The sequence below is a fragment of the Callithrix jacchus genome, chromosome 4, assembly GCF_049354715.1.
Source record: "Callithrix jacchus isolate 240 chromosome 4, calJac240_pri, whole genome shotgun sequence".
Taxonomy (NCBI): Eukaryota; Metazoa; Chordata; class Mammalia; order Primates; family Cebidae; genus Callithrix; species Callithrix jacchus.
Window position 1 is genome coordinate 17,492,011 of NC_133505.1, and position 17,299 is coordinate 17,509,309.

General features: G+C 44.6%; 1 protein-coding gene and 1 pseudogene across 27 annotated transcripts in view; both read right to left on the minus strand.

Annotated features, from left to right (window-relative positions):
• PHACTR1 (phosphatase and actin regulator 1) overlaps window positions 1–17,299 on the minus strand; it is a 586,860-nt gene that overhangs the window by 68,201 nt on the left and 501,360 nt on the right. The window lies entirely within an intron of this gene.
• On the minus strand, window positions 11,348–11,494 carry LOC118153421 (U1 spliceosomal RNA; annotated as a pseudogene).

Genomic DNA, 17,299 nt, shown 5'->3' on the forward strand with positions numbered 1-17,299 from the left:
AGAACATCAGTCTCTGTAGCACGAGTTTTATATAATACAGTTACCACCTAGATGATCTGCTCTAAATGCAGGCTCTCATTCCAAAAGAAAGGTGAAAACCATTAGCCTGAAAACAGTAGCTTAAACATAGTGTCATGTGCTTGCCACAGCCTACATCATTTGGCCCAAAGTATTAACCCAGACTCATTCCCCCTTCCTTTCATCTCCACATAACTGACCCATTGATCACCTGTAACTGTGCATTCAATGCTCTTGGCCTGGCATGTGTTCCTAAACCATCTTCACCTCATTCATTCCTATGCCTCTCTCAATACTTGTCTCAGTCCATGCCTTGCCTGTGTGTACAGGAGAGTCCTCAAGTATGAAGACCATAATCATCTGTTTGCTTATGATCTTCTCTTCACCAACCAAGGCTGGAGGCTCCTTGTGGGGCAGAAGCCATGTCTTCTGCCTGTATCTGGTGCCTATTACCATGCTTAGTGCCTGGTATTGTGTCTGACACAAAGTAGATCCTCAGTAATTGTCTATTGCTTTAACCGAATGAAAAAAATACAGGTTGCAATGACTGATGTTTAGATGCATTTGTAAGCAGTTGACAAAACATGTTCAAAAGGTATTAACTAAGGGATTCTTTTTTAATTTTCAGGGAGGCTTCTAGTAGTGTGCTGCAGGGATATGGTGCCCTAGACTTGGTTGGCATCTTTATCAATGGCAATGACAAAAAGGGCATCCTCATTGAGTAAGTGAAGAATTGAAGGAGAGAAGGAAAGAAGGGAGAATGAATAGAGAGAACATTTGCTAAATGTGTAATTCCCACATACAGTGTTGCATGTCACCTTTCCAACAACTGTACAGGACAGGTGCTATTCTCCCCATTTTATGAAGCGGGAAATTGAAGCTCTGAGAGGGTAATGAATAGGCCCACAAGGACACAGCTGGTAAAGGCCGGACTTGAAATTTGAACCCACTCTATTACAAATTCTGTATGCAAAAGTTGAGCTATGATACTTATGAGATTGTGTCCTTTGATAAAACCCAAACCCCGCTAAATGTACCCATGCAAGATGGAGGGAAGATCATGTTTTGTCAACAATGTGTGTGAAAAATGGGCATTGGCTGGGCCAGGTGGCTCACGCCTGTGCTCTCAGCACTTTGGGAGGCTGAGGCAGGTAAATCGCAAGGTAAGGAGTTCAAAGCCAGCCTGGCCAACATGGTGAAACTCCGTCTCTACTAAAAATACAAAACGTTAGCTGGGCATAGTGGTGGGTGCCTGTAATCCCAGCTACTCAGAAAGCTGAGGCAGGAGAGTCGCTTGAACTCAGGAGGTGGAAGTTGCATTGAGCTAAGATCACACCACTGCACTCTAGACCTGGCAACAGAGTGAGACTCGATCTCAAAAAAAAAAAAAAAAAAAAATGGGCATTGGTAATCTATAACTAATTTAAGTCTTATTAACTGGGGTAGGTAATCGTGTTCTACCCTGTCATGACCAGGCCACACCTGGGGCACTAAGCTTAACACTCATTCACCAATCATCTTGGCTGCCTTTGTACCAAAATAGCACAGTGAAGTAGTTACAACACAGCTGAAAATGTTTACTATCTATCTGGTTCTTTACAGAAAAAGTTTCTGAGCCCTGATCTGAACCAATGTTTCCTAAACTTTGATTATACTCCCACCTCCTTCCCTTTTTGTATATGGCATCTTTGAAGTCCATTTACACTATTATCTACTTTGTAATTTTTAAAGTCAGTACAGTACTTTAAAAAAAACTTAAACAATATTGTAACTTCATCCTAAGCAAATGATATGTTTGTAATAACATGTTTTATATGTAAATCATACAGGTTTACAACACATTAAGATACATGTTCATATTTATAATACATATATATTCAATATTGATATAAGTACATACAATATCCAGTAAAATTTTACAACTAATGAAAGGTTGTCCTAAATTCATTTTCTGTAGCACTGATGATGCAGATATCACGTTCTGGTGAAATACTGGTCTAGACCAGGCTTTTTCAACACAGGCATGACTGACATTTTGGACCAGACGATTCATTGCTTTGAGGGCTGTTTAGCAGCACCCCTGGCCTGTACCCACCAGATGTCAGCAGCACTTCCTCCAACTGTGACAAACAAAACAACCTTTAGACATTGCCAAATGTCCTCTGGGGGGACAAAAATCATCCCAGATTAGGAGCTACTGGCCTAGAGCATCCACAGCGGCTTTGCTCCTCGCTGCATTCTCAGTGTGGTACCATGTGAGTCTCTTCAAAAGCCACTTACATATTAATGATCAGGAATCTGCAGCATTCACTGAATGAAGAACTGTCCAGATCCTCTCATGTGAGTTCCTGACTTATCAGGCCTGAGGCTGGCAATTCTGGGGGCCGCACCACCATGCAACACGCAGATGCTCTTGGGGTCTACTTAGCTACTTGCACTCCTGCTTTCAGTTCCTGAGCTGTTACCCCATGAATGCAAGCGTTCCAGGCTGATGCTTGACTGAAACAGCTTTTCTCATTCTGTTGCCCAGATCAGTGATTTACTGAATGACACTCAGTGGCCTGAGAGAGTCTCATCTTCCAGAGTACCTGTCAACCTCCCTGAGGAATTGCTGACTCATGTAATAAAATCAATTCCAGACCATTCACGTCAAAAGTCTCTGGCACTAAGCATTTAGTCGGCTTCAAATTCAAATGGATTTCACTGCACCTGGGTTGTGTTCACCCTCCCTCTTCCTAATGGCTAACTAGCTTCTCAAACTGCAGGTAAACATGGGAAATCTCATCCTAACTTCCTAGACAGAGGCTTTGTTCATTCCTACTGGATTATTGCAGATGATGATGGAAGTTAACATTTCTAAATGCTCATACTGTCCCATGTATTGATTGACTTGAGCCTCATAAGGATCCTAAGAGATAGGTACTACTGTGATCTTCCCATTTTAGACAGGACAACATAAAGGCAAGTGGCCAAGGTCATACAACCAGAGGGGTGCAGACATTGAATTTGGGCCATCAGACTACAGGACCTGATCTACTGATGTCACTATACCATTGCCTATGTAGAAGTTGTTGTCCCCCAATGGCTCCAAACCTTACTCTTCTTCCAGAACCTCCCCCTCCACCCTATTCTGCTGTCAAACCGGTCTGATCATGTAATTCTCCCAATCAAAAGAGCCAGGAAAGGCCTCACTGTAAACTGGATTAACTCCACCCTCTATGGCATGGACTAAGAGGTGCCTCACCATCTGACTCCCCAACTCCTTTCAATCTCATTCGTTATTATTCCTTACCATCTCCCCAGTGTTCCAGCCACATCAGACCACTTGCCACTGCCCAGGTCCACTGCGGACTTTCCTGCATCCTCCCTCTGCTCCTGCGGTTGCTCGGCCCCAGAACCCACCCTTCAGATTTTGGCCTAGAGAGAGTATCCTATCTATCATGGCTCAAATCTCATTTCATTTGAGCATCCTTTTCTGATTTTTCCAATGGAAATCAGTCCCTTCTCTGCACATCTACAGCCTCTGTTGCCAGTTTTGTTACAGCATCTGCCACATTATGTTAATTACATGTTAAGCATTTACCCCCACCCCTCATTAACTGTGAGCCTCTCCAAGACAGAAGCTGATGATCTTCCTGCTCCAACCTGATCACTGCACATGTGTCTGGAACTGATGGATGAGTTCATCAAATATTTGAAGTCTCATGCAATCAGAGTACACTACATTACATTTCCAATTACTTAATTCACTAAAATTAGGGTCCCTGATCCTTAGATAGAGTCTTGCTGCTGTATAGGGAAATTATCTTGTGAAAGGAGCATTAGGACTTTTGGAAATCGTGCTCTAGAGTTCTCTTTCCTAAGAAGACAACTCGAGGAGCTAAGGGACAGAGATCTATGCAAGCAAGAGCATGTTGGTATCATATGGCCTTCATTCCAGGACTGTGTGTGCACAGAAGAGGTATCAGAGAGAGCTTATGGTATTCCAGTTTCCAATTCTATACTCACAGGCTAGCAGCCCACTTCAGTTCAGACTCCCAAAGCTAGGCTGCTTTGTAGGGTGAGGTCATTGAGGTTGATGAAGATCTGTATGCTTTCCTTTTACACTAACATTCAATAATGAATTTAAACAAAGACCAAAGGCCTATGTTCCAGGGAAAAAACAGATGAATTTCTGCTCCCTAACATCTAGGCAGCTCCAAATGATGTCATTTTCTTGACAAATATAAGAAGAATGAACATGCAGAAACTGAAGAGCATTCCATAATGTTCACAAGATGTTGGACAGCTGCATCACTTTGGAATATTTCCATACAATGTCCTAAATATACCAGCAGGTTCCACAGCTCAGGATGAAGGAGCAGGAGCATCTTTCAAAACAACCACATGGCTACCACGGATGGTCCTTTAGTGCCCTATGAAAGTGTGTTGCACATGTTCATATCTCATTTAATCACCACAAAAACTTACAGAGTTAAGGGTTTTGTTATTATCTTGACTTTTATGAATAGGGACATGAAGTCCCTGAGAACACAAGCAATCACTCAGCAGTGATCACAGCATGATGTGAACTCAGGTCTTCCCACCCAGGGCCTGTGTTCTTTCCATGCCTCATGCTGCCTTCACTTAGAGAATCAGCAAAGCCCATCATTTTTTCGGTAGATGTATCTGCTGACTATGAAATGCAATTTATACCATGGAATATAATATTTTTATAACAAAAAACAAGGATAGCAGATGTTCACGCAATCTAGCTACTCTCTTGCTGTGAAGAGTCCCATGATGAGGGCTATTGTGGAACACATAGGGAGGGGGGCTCAATTCTAGACTTGGGGATACAAGTTTTGTGTGAGTGGCACATGGCTGGGGGTGAGTAGGTGTGCTGAGAGAATAGGTGACACGAGGGAGGACAGAATAATTACCAAGCTGGATAATCCAGCCTTGCACAGTGGGGTGCTGCCAGTAAAAAGGGGGCATGCAGTGGGTTTTGTGTCTATTGTGGCCACTTTAATGACACCTTCCCTTAAGGCTAGACAGGCGTCACCACCACGCTCCTCTCATGACCCTGCCTGACGGTTCCTTAGTGCCACATCCCCACCTGACATCATATTACACATTCATGGGCTTATCACTTGTCTCTCCCACTAACTAGTAAGCTCATAAGGATGAGGACTTTGTTTCATCCTCGTTTTCCCCTAGAGGATGGAACAACTTAAATGAACAGGAAAGAATGAACAGAAGAAGTATTCCTAAAACAGAAGGCTTGCTCTTTACACAACACACACTGAAAAGAGAAGTATTTGGAAAGCTTGGGAGGAAAATGGCAGTCCCGAGTCAATAGAAGGCATACATTTAAAACTGTCTTCCTCTCTTCACATTCACAGGATGCTTTGGGGGTGAAAAGCTGTACTCTCTTCCCTCAGTCTTGTTCCTATCAAGAATGACCTTTATCAAGACTTCCTTTTGGAAAACTCAACTCTTCTCTTTGACTCTGTTAAACTAAGTAGGAGATGCATAGGTCAAGAGCCTGGGCAGAAAATCATTTCTGCCTCCCTTCCCTTTTCTGCCAGTTCTTCCCTTTTTTTCCCCTAAAAAATAGCTCACTGCAGCCTCGAACCTTTGAGCTCAAGCAATCTTCCTGCCTCAGCCTCCTGAGAGTTGGCACTAACAGGTGTGTGTCATTGCACCTGTGTGGCTAATTTGGTAATTTTTTTTAAATAGAGACGGGGTCTCTCTCTGTTGCCCAGACTGATCTCAAACTCCTGGGCTCCCAAAGTTGTTAGGATTGCAGGATTGAGCCACCATGCCTGACCTTTACCTACTATTGCAATGGCTGAATTTTTTTTTTTTTTTTTTTAAACAGAGTTTCACTCGTTACCCAGGCTGGAGTGCAATGGTACGATCTCGGCTCACTGCAACCTCCACCTCTTGGGTTCAGGCAATTCTCTGCCTCAGCCTCCTGAGTAGCTGGGATTACAGGTACGCACCAGCATGTCCAGCTAATTTTTTGTATTTTTAGTAGAGACGGGGTTTCACCATGTTGACCAGGATGGTCTCGATCTCTTGACCTCGTGATCCACCCGGCAATGGCTGAATGTTTTTAAGAAATCTCTAGACTTCAAAAATTAAGAGACTGGCTTATTTCATGTTCATTACTGAATAAAGGTTAGGCACAGACCTTACTTTTAGTCATTCATAAAGGAATGAATGCCAAGACATCTACAGTGAGTCCAGGGCATTAAAAGAATCACTCCCTTCTCAAGGGATCTTTATAATCATCACTTTTTCACCATCACATGGTACAGGCTGATGAGTGGAAAAAAATCACTGCAGCCCATCCATGGAGGGGAATTAGTGGCTGGCAAACGCCTCTGAAACTCTTGTAGGTAATCAAGGGCAGGTCATAAAATTCAAAATCAGTCTCTTTTACATCCTTATTCTTTCTCTAAAATAGGTGGGGTCCATTTTACCAACATTTCTAAAGAATAATATGTAATGAAGGGAATATTGTTTTCTGGTATCTGGTTTTAAATGCATCCATTGTTAAAAAACAAAAAAAGAAATACATTAATTTCCTCAAAGGACAGAGAAAATTTATTATCTACAAACATGACACTGAAAACCAAATTAAACTTCAACAGGAACGGCTTTTGTAAATTAGTCCGCACAGTTAGGAAAAGAGTTTTCAGAGGGGAGAGAGAACAATCAGCCGCTTTCCTCTTGGAGACCAAAAATGTGTGAGAAATTATGTTGCAAACTGCAGTGCCTGAGACTGAAAAATAGCAGAAATAACACCTAGCCCAGCGAAATAGTTAATTAGCTTCTTTGTAAGAAAGCAGGCGTGCATTGTCTGGTTTATCATGGCCTAGGATTAGCCTTCTAAGCTAAGACATATAACATTAAAGCTTTTGTTTTTCTGTTGAACTTCAGTCAGCAGGAAACTATGCTGTTCTATATATAGACAAGGGTACTGAGCCTTCCTGAACAGAGAATGTTTTTTGAGTTTTTTTTCAGCAGTGGCAATGGATTTAAATTAATTTGTTCATAGCCTCTGTCCTGTCAGGGACCCATGACCCACATTTCTGAAATACTGTCTGGGATTGGGATGTGATGAACAAAACTAGAAGAAACACAGAGTCAGACCAACAGCCCATCCCTCCCAGCACTCTCTCTTTCTGATGGAGAAAGCAGTGGTGGCTTTTCTACTTGAATTTGTCCCTAGATGCTGGTGAGTGTTCTAGCATGCTTGGCTGAGCATGGGTACTAAAAAGGCAGGACAGAGTCAGCAGGACTGTGCAAGTCCCAGCTGGGCCATTCACTAACCTGGCCTCTTGGTCTTTGACTCCTCATTAGTTAAATGGATAAACCTAGGTGCCCGCCTCCCAGGCAGCGGTAAAATTAGAAGGCAATGCTGGTGCAGTGTGCTTCCTGGACATCAACACTGAGAGTTGCTGTTTTAACTAGGAGTATACGTCAGCACCAACGATTTATCATAAATTAGTCATTATGGATATTATCCACTAATTTATTAAAATATTTCCTTTAGTGTTTTAATGTTTTTGATCTGCATAACTTTCTGGACAATGGTTTCCAAGTTCAAAGAATCAATATTTGGACATTGGAAAAGGGCAGGATTTCTATTGAAGCAAACAAATAAAAAAATCAAAAGCAGATTCCCTTTCTTTTGAAAATACACTTCCTGGGCTGGGCGTGGTGGCTTATGCCTGTACTTCCCCACTTGGGAGGTGGATCACAAGGTCAGGAGTTGGAGACCAGCCTGGCCAACATGGTGAAACCCCATCTCTACTAAAAATACAAAAACATTAGCTGGGTGTGTGCCTTTAATCCCAGCTACTTGGAAGGCTGAGGCAGGAGAATCGCTTGAACCCAGGAGGCGGAAGTTGAAGTGAGCTGAGATCGCGCCATTGTACTCCAGCCTGGGAGACAGAGCAAGACTCAGTCTTGAGGAAAAAAAAACAACACACCCTTCCTTTTTTATCCTCGTAAGCCTTAAAAAGGTGTTATTATTTTGTACAGTCTCATTTTAACTGTACTTAAAGTTAAACAATAAGAAAATTGGTTAGACAATTGGCAAGGAAATTGGTTAGACAATTGGCAAGGATGGGTCTTGCTTACAGTGACATTACTTTGCACTAAAACCACATATGTCCCTTGGAATAGCAGTTCAAGCTTAAAAACGACATGTACATGTAGCCACTTAAAGATGATAAACATAGGCTTTAAAATCAAAGAACTGACCTACAGTAAGATATTGACAGTGCTGGCTTCTAAGGGGCAAGGACAAATGTCTAACTGGAATTGTGTGAGATTTTGAAGAGATGATGATGATCATTATAAGAGAATCTTTCCCTGGAAATGTATTTCATTTAACGCTGTAAGCCATTTGTTATGTCAGGAAAAACACTGCACTTCAAATCACCACCACTTCACAAGCAAATAACACCTAGGCATTCAGTTTCATTCTTGCTGAGGCACTGATTCACATCTGTGTATTATCAGGGAACACCCTCATTAGTAGGTGAAACATTACAGACATAAGCCAATACAATAATTATGTTAGACTTTTAAGGCTAAAAGAAACCCTAGGGATCCTCTTGTTTAGGAACGAGAATTATTCTTTAGAATTTCCTGTGACCCTTGAAGCAACATGAAGAAAAGTAATTGTCACCATGAAATGTATTTATCCAAGGACTGTAAATTGTATTGTGCTCTTGAAAGACCTAAAAATAATCACGGGGTAGAATTTTGGAGATTGGAGGGATTTGGGGGTCTACTGATTTCAATTTCTTCTGTCCAATGTAAAAACAATTCCTTTTTCAATATTCTTGACAAATTCCTCTCTAGCTAATATGCAAATATGAAAAGGGCACATTATAAGCAAAAAATGAACTGTTTGTATAAACGTATCAATGTTATTATTTTAAAGGAAAGATTGCTTTGTTATTGTGTGCCTATCACAATGGTTGGCATGCAGAGATCAATGGGTGTTGCTAAGAGTTCAAGATGATTCTGGAACTTTCCTGCATCTAGTTGACCATCCAGATTGTCTAGCTTATCCATGTTAATACAGATGTACGTTGACTATGCCAGCAAAGGCAAAGTCATTCTACTTCTCCAGAATTTCACATTATAGTTAACCTACTTCAACATATCAAAACTGCAGTTACAGAGCTGGATTTGCCCTTAGCAGATGATCTGACCTGTATATGGTTTTTCTTTACATAAGTACATGAGCAAACCATTTGGGACTGCTGTTGACCTGATTTAAAAATCTTCAGTGTTCTCTCTGTTGGCTCTTGGGTTCTTCATCATGTCTGATTACAATGTTACGTCATCAATCTCATTCTCTATGCTATGTCTTCTAAAAACCTGGAGAATAAATGCCAATTTCCTTTTCTTATTAAAAATCTCATTCATTATCCGGAGATAGTATATCAGCCTTTCCTCTAATCTGCCTAAATGTTCTCTCATTCCCTTTCTCCTCTCCATCTGGTTATTCCTCTCTCTCTTTTTTTTGTTTTTTTTTGGAGACAGAGCCTTGCTCTGTCGCTAGGCTGGAGTGCAGTGGTGCGATCTCGGCTCACTGCAATCTCCGCCTCCCGGGTTCAAATGATTCTCCTTCCTCAGCCTTCCTAGTAGCTGGGACCACAGGCATGTGCCACCACACACAGCTAATTTTTGTATTTTTAGTAGAGATGGGGTTTCAGCATGTTGACCAGGATAGTCTCGATCGCTTGACCTCATGATCTGCCTGCCTCGGCCTTCCAAAGTGCTGCGATTACAGGTGTAAGCGACTGCGTCTGGCCTATTCCTCTCATAAATGCAGCTCTTCAGAGAAGACCACTCCGAATTTTGTGGACCAGTTGACATTCCTGTTGCACATTCTCCTCCTCCCTCTCTGCACTCTCATGGGCACTGATCTGTCCAGTTTATACTCCCAGCAGGTTCTAAGCTGCACTGAGGGTATCGTCTGTATTTTGTTCTCTGTTATATCGCCAGGGCCAAGCCGGAGCCTGGTCTAGAAAATGCACTCAGCAAAGAACTGATGGATCTTCTGGTTGCTAAGCAAACACAGGCACCATCCCTTCTTTTTGCAGGGCCTGTTTTCATTCAAGGTTTACAAGTCAGTAATTGCCTGAAATTTTTTCCCGGCAAATGTTAGAGCTTTCTTCATCTAGCTGCTCAGGGACTTTGGGACAGGGAGAGGCAAATAAAGAATGAATTTATTAGAAATGTATTTATTTGTTTATTTTTAAGGCCCATAGGTGGCAATTTCCATCAGAACTAAATGTATGGTACTCAAATTTTTCCTAAACTAAAACACATTGGGTGTAAATAAAGCATCATTGAAAATATCTATTAGCCAGGCATGGTGGCTCATGCCTGTAATCCCAGCACCTTGGGAGGCTGAGGTTGGCGGATCACGAGGTCCGGAGTTCGAGACCAGCCTGACCAACATGGTCAAACCCTGTCTGTACTAAAAGTACAAAATTAGCTGAGTGGTGGCACATGCCTGTAATCCCAGTTACTCAGGATGCTGAGGCAGGATAATTGCTTGAACACGGGAGGTGGAGGTTGTAGTGAGCCGAGATCACGCCACTGCACTCTAGCCTGGGTGACAAAGCAAGACTCCATCTCAAAAAAAAAAAATCTATTGATATTTTGCATCAATTGATACAAATACTCATTCATATTTTGCCTTTTTAGTTTAAACTCAGAGATTTCAATTATTCTTCCCATGTGAACTCATCTGGTCGATCAATATACTCTTTCCTCTAATCTGTCTAGGATGTACCCAAATTGCCTTTCTCCTCCTTACATGATTGCTCCTGTTTTTCAGGTCTCAGCATAAAATTCTGGAAGTTAACTTTCAGGTTTAGTCCGAGGACACTGGATAGAGCTGGGCCATCAAATACGATTCCCTACACCTTAGCAATCTTAGCATCCCTACCTTAGCTAAGGATGATGACCCCTCCCCGACCTTGCCATTCATGAAGGATTTGCTCCAAGAGAAGTAAAAGAAGGGATGAGGTACTTCAATGATGGCTAAGGTTCATAATCGAAATTATAGTGTCTGGAGCTCTAGTTTGATATGACCAGACACGACAAGCAAAGACCTAGGTTTAACTTTAAGGGAGGAACTTTATACGTTGCTTCTAACATCAAACACAACACAACAGGAATGGCCCACAGGGAAAGCAGGAGCGGATCCACAGCAAAAGCCTGTTTGTTCCTCCCTCCCTTCTTTTCTTTCTTTCGTATCTTTCTTTCTTTGTCTCTCTCTCTTTTCTCTCTCTCTCTGTCTCTTTCTTGAAAGGTGTGAACACATTTCCTTACTTCAAGTTTCCCACATTTGGGTGAATGCAGGAGTCAGTATATCCTGAATGCAATGGGTAAGCCTCGCCCTGGGAAAACCATCTTCGTGATCATGGTATCTTCACTGCCAGGTAAGTATGCAAAAGCCTGTTTCTATAATTAGGAAAGTTTGTAACAAAACACTGATTGTAATAGTAAGATACTTTTCTATTTCAAAGATTAGAGTAACTTTTAATGAAAGCCACTGAAGAAATATTTTCAGAATCCTCCCTACATGGCAGGTACTATGGCACATTAAGGGTCAAGTGCTATTGTGGCCCATTTGTGCTGCTGTAATAAAATACCCGAGAATGGGTAATTTAAATAGAACAGAAATTTATTTTCTCTCAGTTCTGGGGGCTGGAAAGTCCAAGATCAAGGTGCTGACAAATTTGGCTCTCTGGTGAGGGCTGCATCCTCTGTCTGGGAGAAATGCAGCACCTTCGCACGATGGAGGGCCAAGAGAGCTTTATGTCGCTGTGTGAAGTCCCTTTCATAAGGGTCCTAATGTCATTCACGCAGGAGACACCCTCATAGCCTAATCATCATTTAAAGTCCCCACCTGTTGATACTATCTCATTGGCCATTAAGTTTCAACTCCCGAATTTTGGAGAAGAGACACTCAAACTACAGCAAATGGGGAGACAAGGATTGTTCCTGTCCACATTAAAGAGAGAATATACAAACATATAACCTGACGCAAGGATGCAAAAGGACTGTGTGCAGGAGGGCAGAGCTCTGTGTGGGAATCTGAAAAGGGATCACAGAGGACCTGGTATTTTAATAACATCTTGAAGAACAATAATTTTTCCTTGCAAAAGAAGCTGGAGTGGGTGGTAGAGGACAGGATGGAAGAGAGTGCATTCTGAACAGAGGGAACAGTTCAAATTGTTAGAACAAAGAAACTTTAAAAGGTTACAAACCACCAATACTGCTTAATATTTATACAACATATGCCTTGTAAGAACGCAATCCATCAATAGGAAGCAGATTAATAAGCAAAAGACTATCACTGCAGCTATGAGAGGCTCTCCATTCACTCACTCACTCACTCACTCACTCACTCACTCACCCACTGACTCACTCACTCACTCACTCACCCACCCACCCACTCACCCACTGACTCACTCACTCACTCACTCACTCACTCACTCACTCACTCACCCACTGACTCACTCACTCACTCACCCACTGACTCACTCACTCACTCACTCACCCACTGACTCACTCACTCACTCACTCACTCACTCACTCACTCACCCACCCACCCACCCACCCACCCACTGACTCACTCACTCACTCACCCACCCACCCACTCACCCACCCACTCACGCACTGACTCACTCACTCACCCACCCACCCACCCACCCACTCACCCACTGACTCACTCACTCACTCACTCACTCACTCACCCACCCACCCACCCACTCACCCACTGACTCACTCACTCACCCACCCACCCACCCACCCACTCACCCACTGACTCACTCACTCACTCACTCACCCACCCACCCACTCACTCACCCACTCACCCACTGACTCACTCACTCACTCACTCACCCACCCACCCACCCACCCACTCACCCACTGACTCACTCACTCACTCACCCACCCACCCACCCACTCACCCACCCACTGACTCACTCACTCACTCACTCACCCACCCACTCACTCACCCACTGACTCACTCTCACTCACTCACCCACCCACCCACTCACCCACCCACTCACCCACTGACTCACTCACTCACTCACCCACCCACCCACCCACTCACCCACCCACTCACCCACTGACTCACTCACCCACTCACCCACCCACCCACTCACCCACTGACTCACTCACTCACTCACTCACTCACTCACTCACCCACCCACCCACCCACCCACTGACTCACTCACTCACCCACCCACCCACCCACCCACCCACTCACCCACTGACTCACTCACTCACTCACTCACCCACCCACCCACCCACCCACCCACTCACCCACTGACTCACTCACTCACTCACTCACCCACCCACCCACTCACCCACTGACTCACTCACTCACTCACTCACTCACTCACTCACTCACCCACTGACTCACTCACTCACTCACCCACTGACTCACTCACTCACTCACTCACCCACTGACTCACTCACTCACTCACTCACTCACTCACTCACCCACCCACCCACCCACCCACTCACCCACTGACTCACTCACTCACTCACCCACCCACCCACTCACCCACCCACTCACGCACTGACTCACTCACTCACCCACCCACCCACCCACCCACTCACCCACTGACTCACTCACTCACTCACTCACTCACTCACCCACCCACCCACCCACTCACCCACTGACTCACTCACTCACCCACCCACCCACCCACCCACTCACCCACTGACTCACTCACTCACTCACTCACCCACCCACCCACTCACTCACCCACTCACCCACTGACTCACTCACTCACTCACTCACCCACCCACCCACCCACCCACTCACCCACTGACTCACTCACTCACTCACCCACCCACCCACCCACTCACCCACCCACTGACTCACTCACTCACTCACTCACCCACCCACTCACTCACCCACTGACTCACTCTCACTCACTCACCCACCCACCCACTCACCCACCCACTCACCCACTGACTCACTCACTCACTCACCCACCCACCCACCCACTCACCCACCCACTCACCCACTGACTCACTCACCCACTCACCCACCCACCCACTCACCCACTGACTCACTCACTCACTCACTCACTCACTCACCCACCCACCCACCCACCCACTGACTCACTCACTCACCCACCCACCCACCCACCCACCCACTCACCCACTGACTCACTCACTCACTCACTCACCCACCCACCCACCCACCCACCCACTCACCCACTGACTCACTCACTCACTCACTCACCCACCCACCCACCCACCCACTCACCCACTGACTCACTCACTCACTCACCTACCCACCCACCCACCCACCCACTGACTCACTCACTCACTCACTCACTCACTCACTCACTCACCCACCCACCCACTCACCCACTGACTCACCCACTCACTCACTCACTCACTCACTCACCCACCCACTCACTCACTCACCCACCCACCCACCCACCCACTCACCCACTGACTCACTCACTCACTCACTCACCCACCCACCCACCCACTGACTCACTCACTCACTCACTCACTCACACCTGTAAGCCAGGCCCTGCTGTAGGCATTCTGGATGCACCCATCAACAAAACAGTTCTTGTCCTTGTAGACTGTATTTTCCATAGGTAAGAAGAGCAACAAACCAAATGAAAGGCAAAGGACACAGAATGTTAGATGATAAAAAATGCTTTCACAAGAATAAAAGGAGCTGGGGAACAGGATGTCTTGCGAGGGGGGTTGCAATTTTGACCAGGAAGGACCTTGTTGAAAACGTGACATTTGGGTAGAGACCCGGGGCAGGTGAGTGTAGGAGCCCTGAGTAATCTGAGGGAACAGCAGTCCTACTAGGGGAAGACTCAGTGCCATGGCCCTGTCAGGAGGCATCCAGCATGTCCAAGAATGTGCGAGAATGGCGGGAAGGCCACTGGGTGACGGAGGAGGGAGCAACACAGAGGGCAGTCGACGAAGCGAGGGAGGCCACAGTGACAGGACAGGTTTCAACACATGAATTTTGGAGGAGAGACACTCAAACCATAGTGTGAAGAGACTAGGATGGTTCCTGTCCATATTAAAAAGACAATATATTGACACATAACCCAATGCAAGTGTGCAACAGCCAGAGCTCTGTATGAGAATCTGAGAAGGGGGTCACAGGGACCTGGTATTTTAATAACATCTTGAAGAGTAAGCAGATTTTTCTTGGCAAAATCTAAAGCGGGAGTAGGCTTTGGGCCATGGTGAGGACTTTGCTTTTCTACTCTTAGTGAGCTGGACAGTGGCAGGAGCATTTTGGGCACGGCCACTGTTAAGCACTGAACTGTGTCCCCAGATACAGCCATATGTTGAAGTCCTTAGCCCCAGGACCTCAGAATGTGACTGTATTTGGAAGTAGGGCCTTTAAAGAGGTGAGGAAGTTACAATGATGTCAGCGGTGTGGGCCCTAATCCACCATGATTGGTGTCCTTATAAGCAGAGGACATGAGGAACAGCCACACACAGAGGGAAGACCACAAGAGAACACAGGGAGAAGACACCACCTACAAGCCAAGGAGAGAGGCCCTGCGAGAAGCCCACCCTGTCAGCACCTTGATCTCAGACTTTCAGCCTCCAGAACTGAAGACAATACATTTCTGTCATCTAGGTCACCCGTTCTGTGTTACTTTTTTATAGCAGCCTGGCAGACAAAGACAGTCATGATCTGACTTTCCTGAAACCCTGTTTCCTTGCCTGTTGTGGTGGGGTTGCAGGACACCAGGTGGGAGGAGCTGCAGCAAGCCAGGCAAGGCCGACTGAGGCTCAGGCCAGAGGGGCAGGAGCTCATGGGAAATGGCTGATCCTGTCCCTGAGTATTCACAGTGTGGACCAGATAGGATGTGCAGTCAGATGTAGGGGACCAGAGAAAGGAAGGGGTCAAGGGTGACCCCAGGTTTTTTTGCATGAGCGACTGAAGACATGAAGTTGCCTTTAATGGAGAAGGGAAAGACTTCTTGAAAGTGCAGTCCCTTAAGAATCTTCCTAAAATTCCTTCAGGGTCAACACGGGTCTACATTCCACCTTCATTTTACTAATAGGACACTGGAACACAGAGAACTGATCAGCCGAATTAAGATCAGAAAGAAAAGGGGTCCTGATTAGGACTTTACATCTGACTTCTAGGATCAGTGCCAATGAGACCACAGAGCTTACTGCAGATATTAAAAATAAAAGCACTGCATCATCTCTGAAATGATAACAAAGGCAGAAGAATGTTATAATGGACTTTGGGGACTCAGGGGGAAGGGTGGGAGGGCAGTGAGGGATAAAAGACTACACACTGCGGGGAGTGTACACTGCTTGGGTGACAGGTGCACCGAAATCTCACTAATTACCACTGAAGAACTTATCCATGTAACCAAAACCACCTGTTCCCCCAAAATGATTGAAATAACAATAAATTATAAAAATGGTCTTCCCACAACGAGGTCACTAGATAACCATGAATTCTAGCTCTCTAATGATTTTTTTTTAAAAAGCTTGCACCTTAAAAATGAGAGTAAAGACTAGCAAAGATTTAAATATAAAAATGAAAAAAAAAAAACATGCAGTGGTATTAATTAGAATGGAAAGTTGAGGGGAAATCTAAATGTAAAAAAACAATATTTGAAATGTTAAAACACCACCTTCAAAAAGATGTGGCTCCCAAGTGTGAGGGGAATGAGGACAATCAGTTTGAGGAAACCTACTCAAATGAACAAAAATCTCCAACAAGACTGGATCAAAACTGCCCTAGGGTCACTGAAGACAAATGCTATGTGCTAGCTCATGTTCAATAGCATTTGTTAGCTGCTTACTATGTACCATGCAATCACCCCATTGATTGGGATTCATTAAATAATTTGATCCTCATCAATAACCCTAATGAGGCTACTGGCATTATTATCTTTACTTTACAGATAAGGCATGAAAATCAAACAGGTTGAGCCACACGCTTAGGGTCACACAGCTAACATGTGGTGTGTTTAAGATTCAAACTCTGGCAGTTAATTCTGGAACTAACTGAAGTGGGGGGTGATTACTGCTGCCAGCTTGGCCCCCACTGCCCAGGGCAGCCCTGCGATTTTAAATAAATATGACCCTTTAAATTTGCTTCGAGTGGACTCTAGATCCTTCTCCCAAATCTTGTGAGACAAAGCTATAAATAACCACATCACTGTTCGGTGCCATCAAGCAGATTTAGGCAGGGCAAAGAACTTCTATGCCA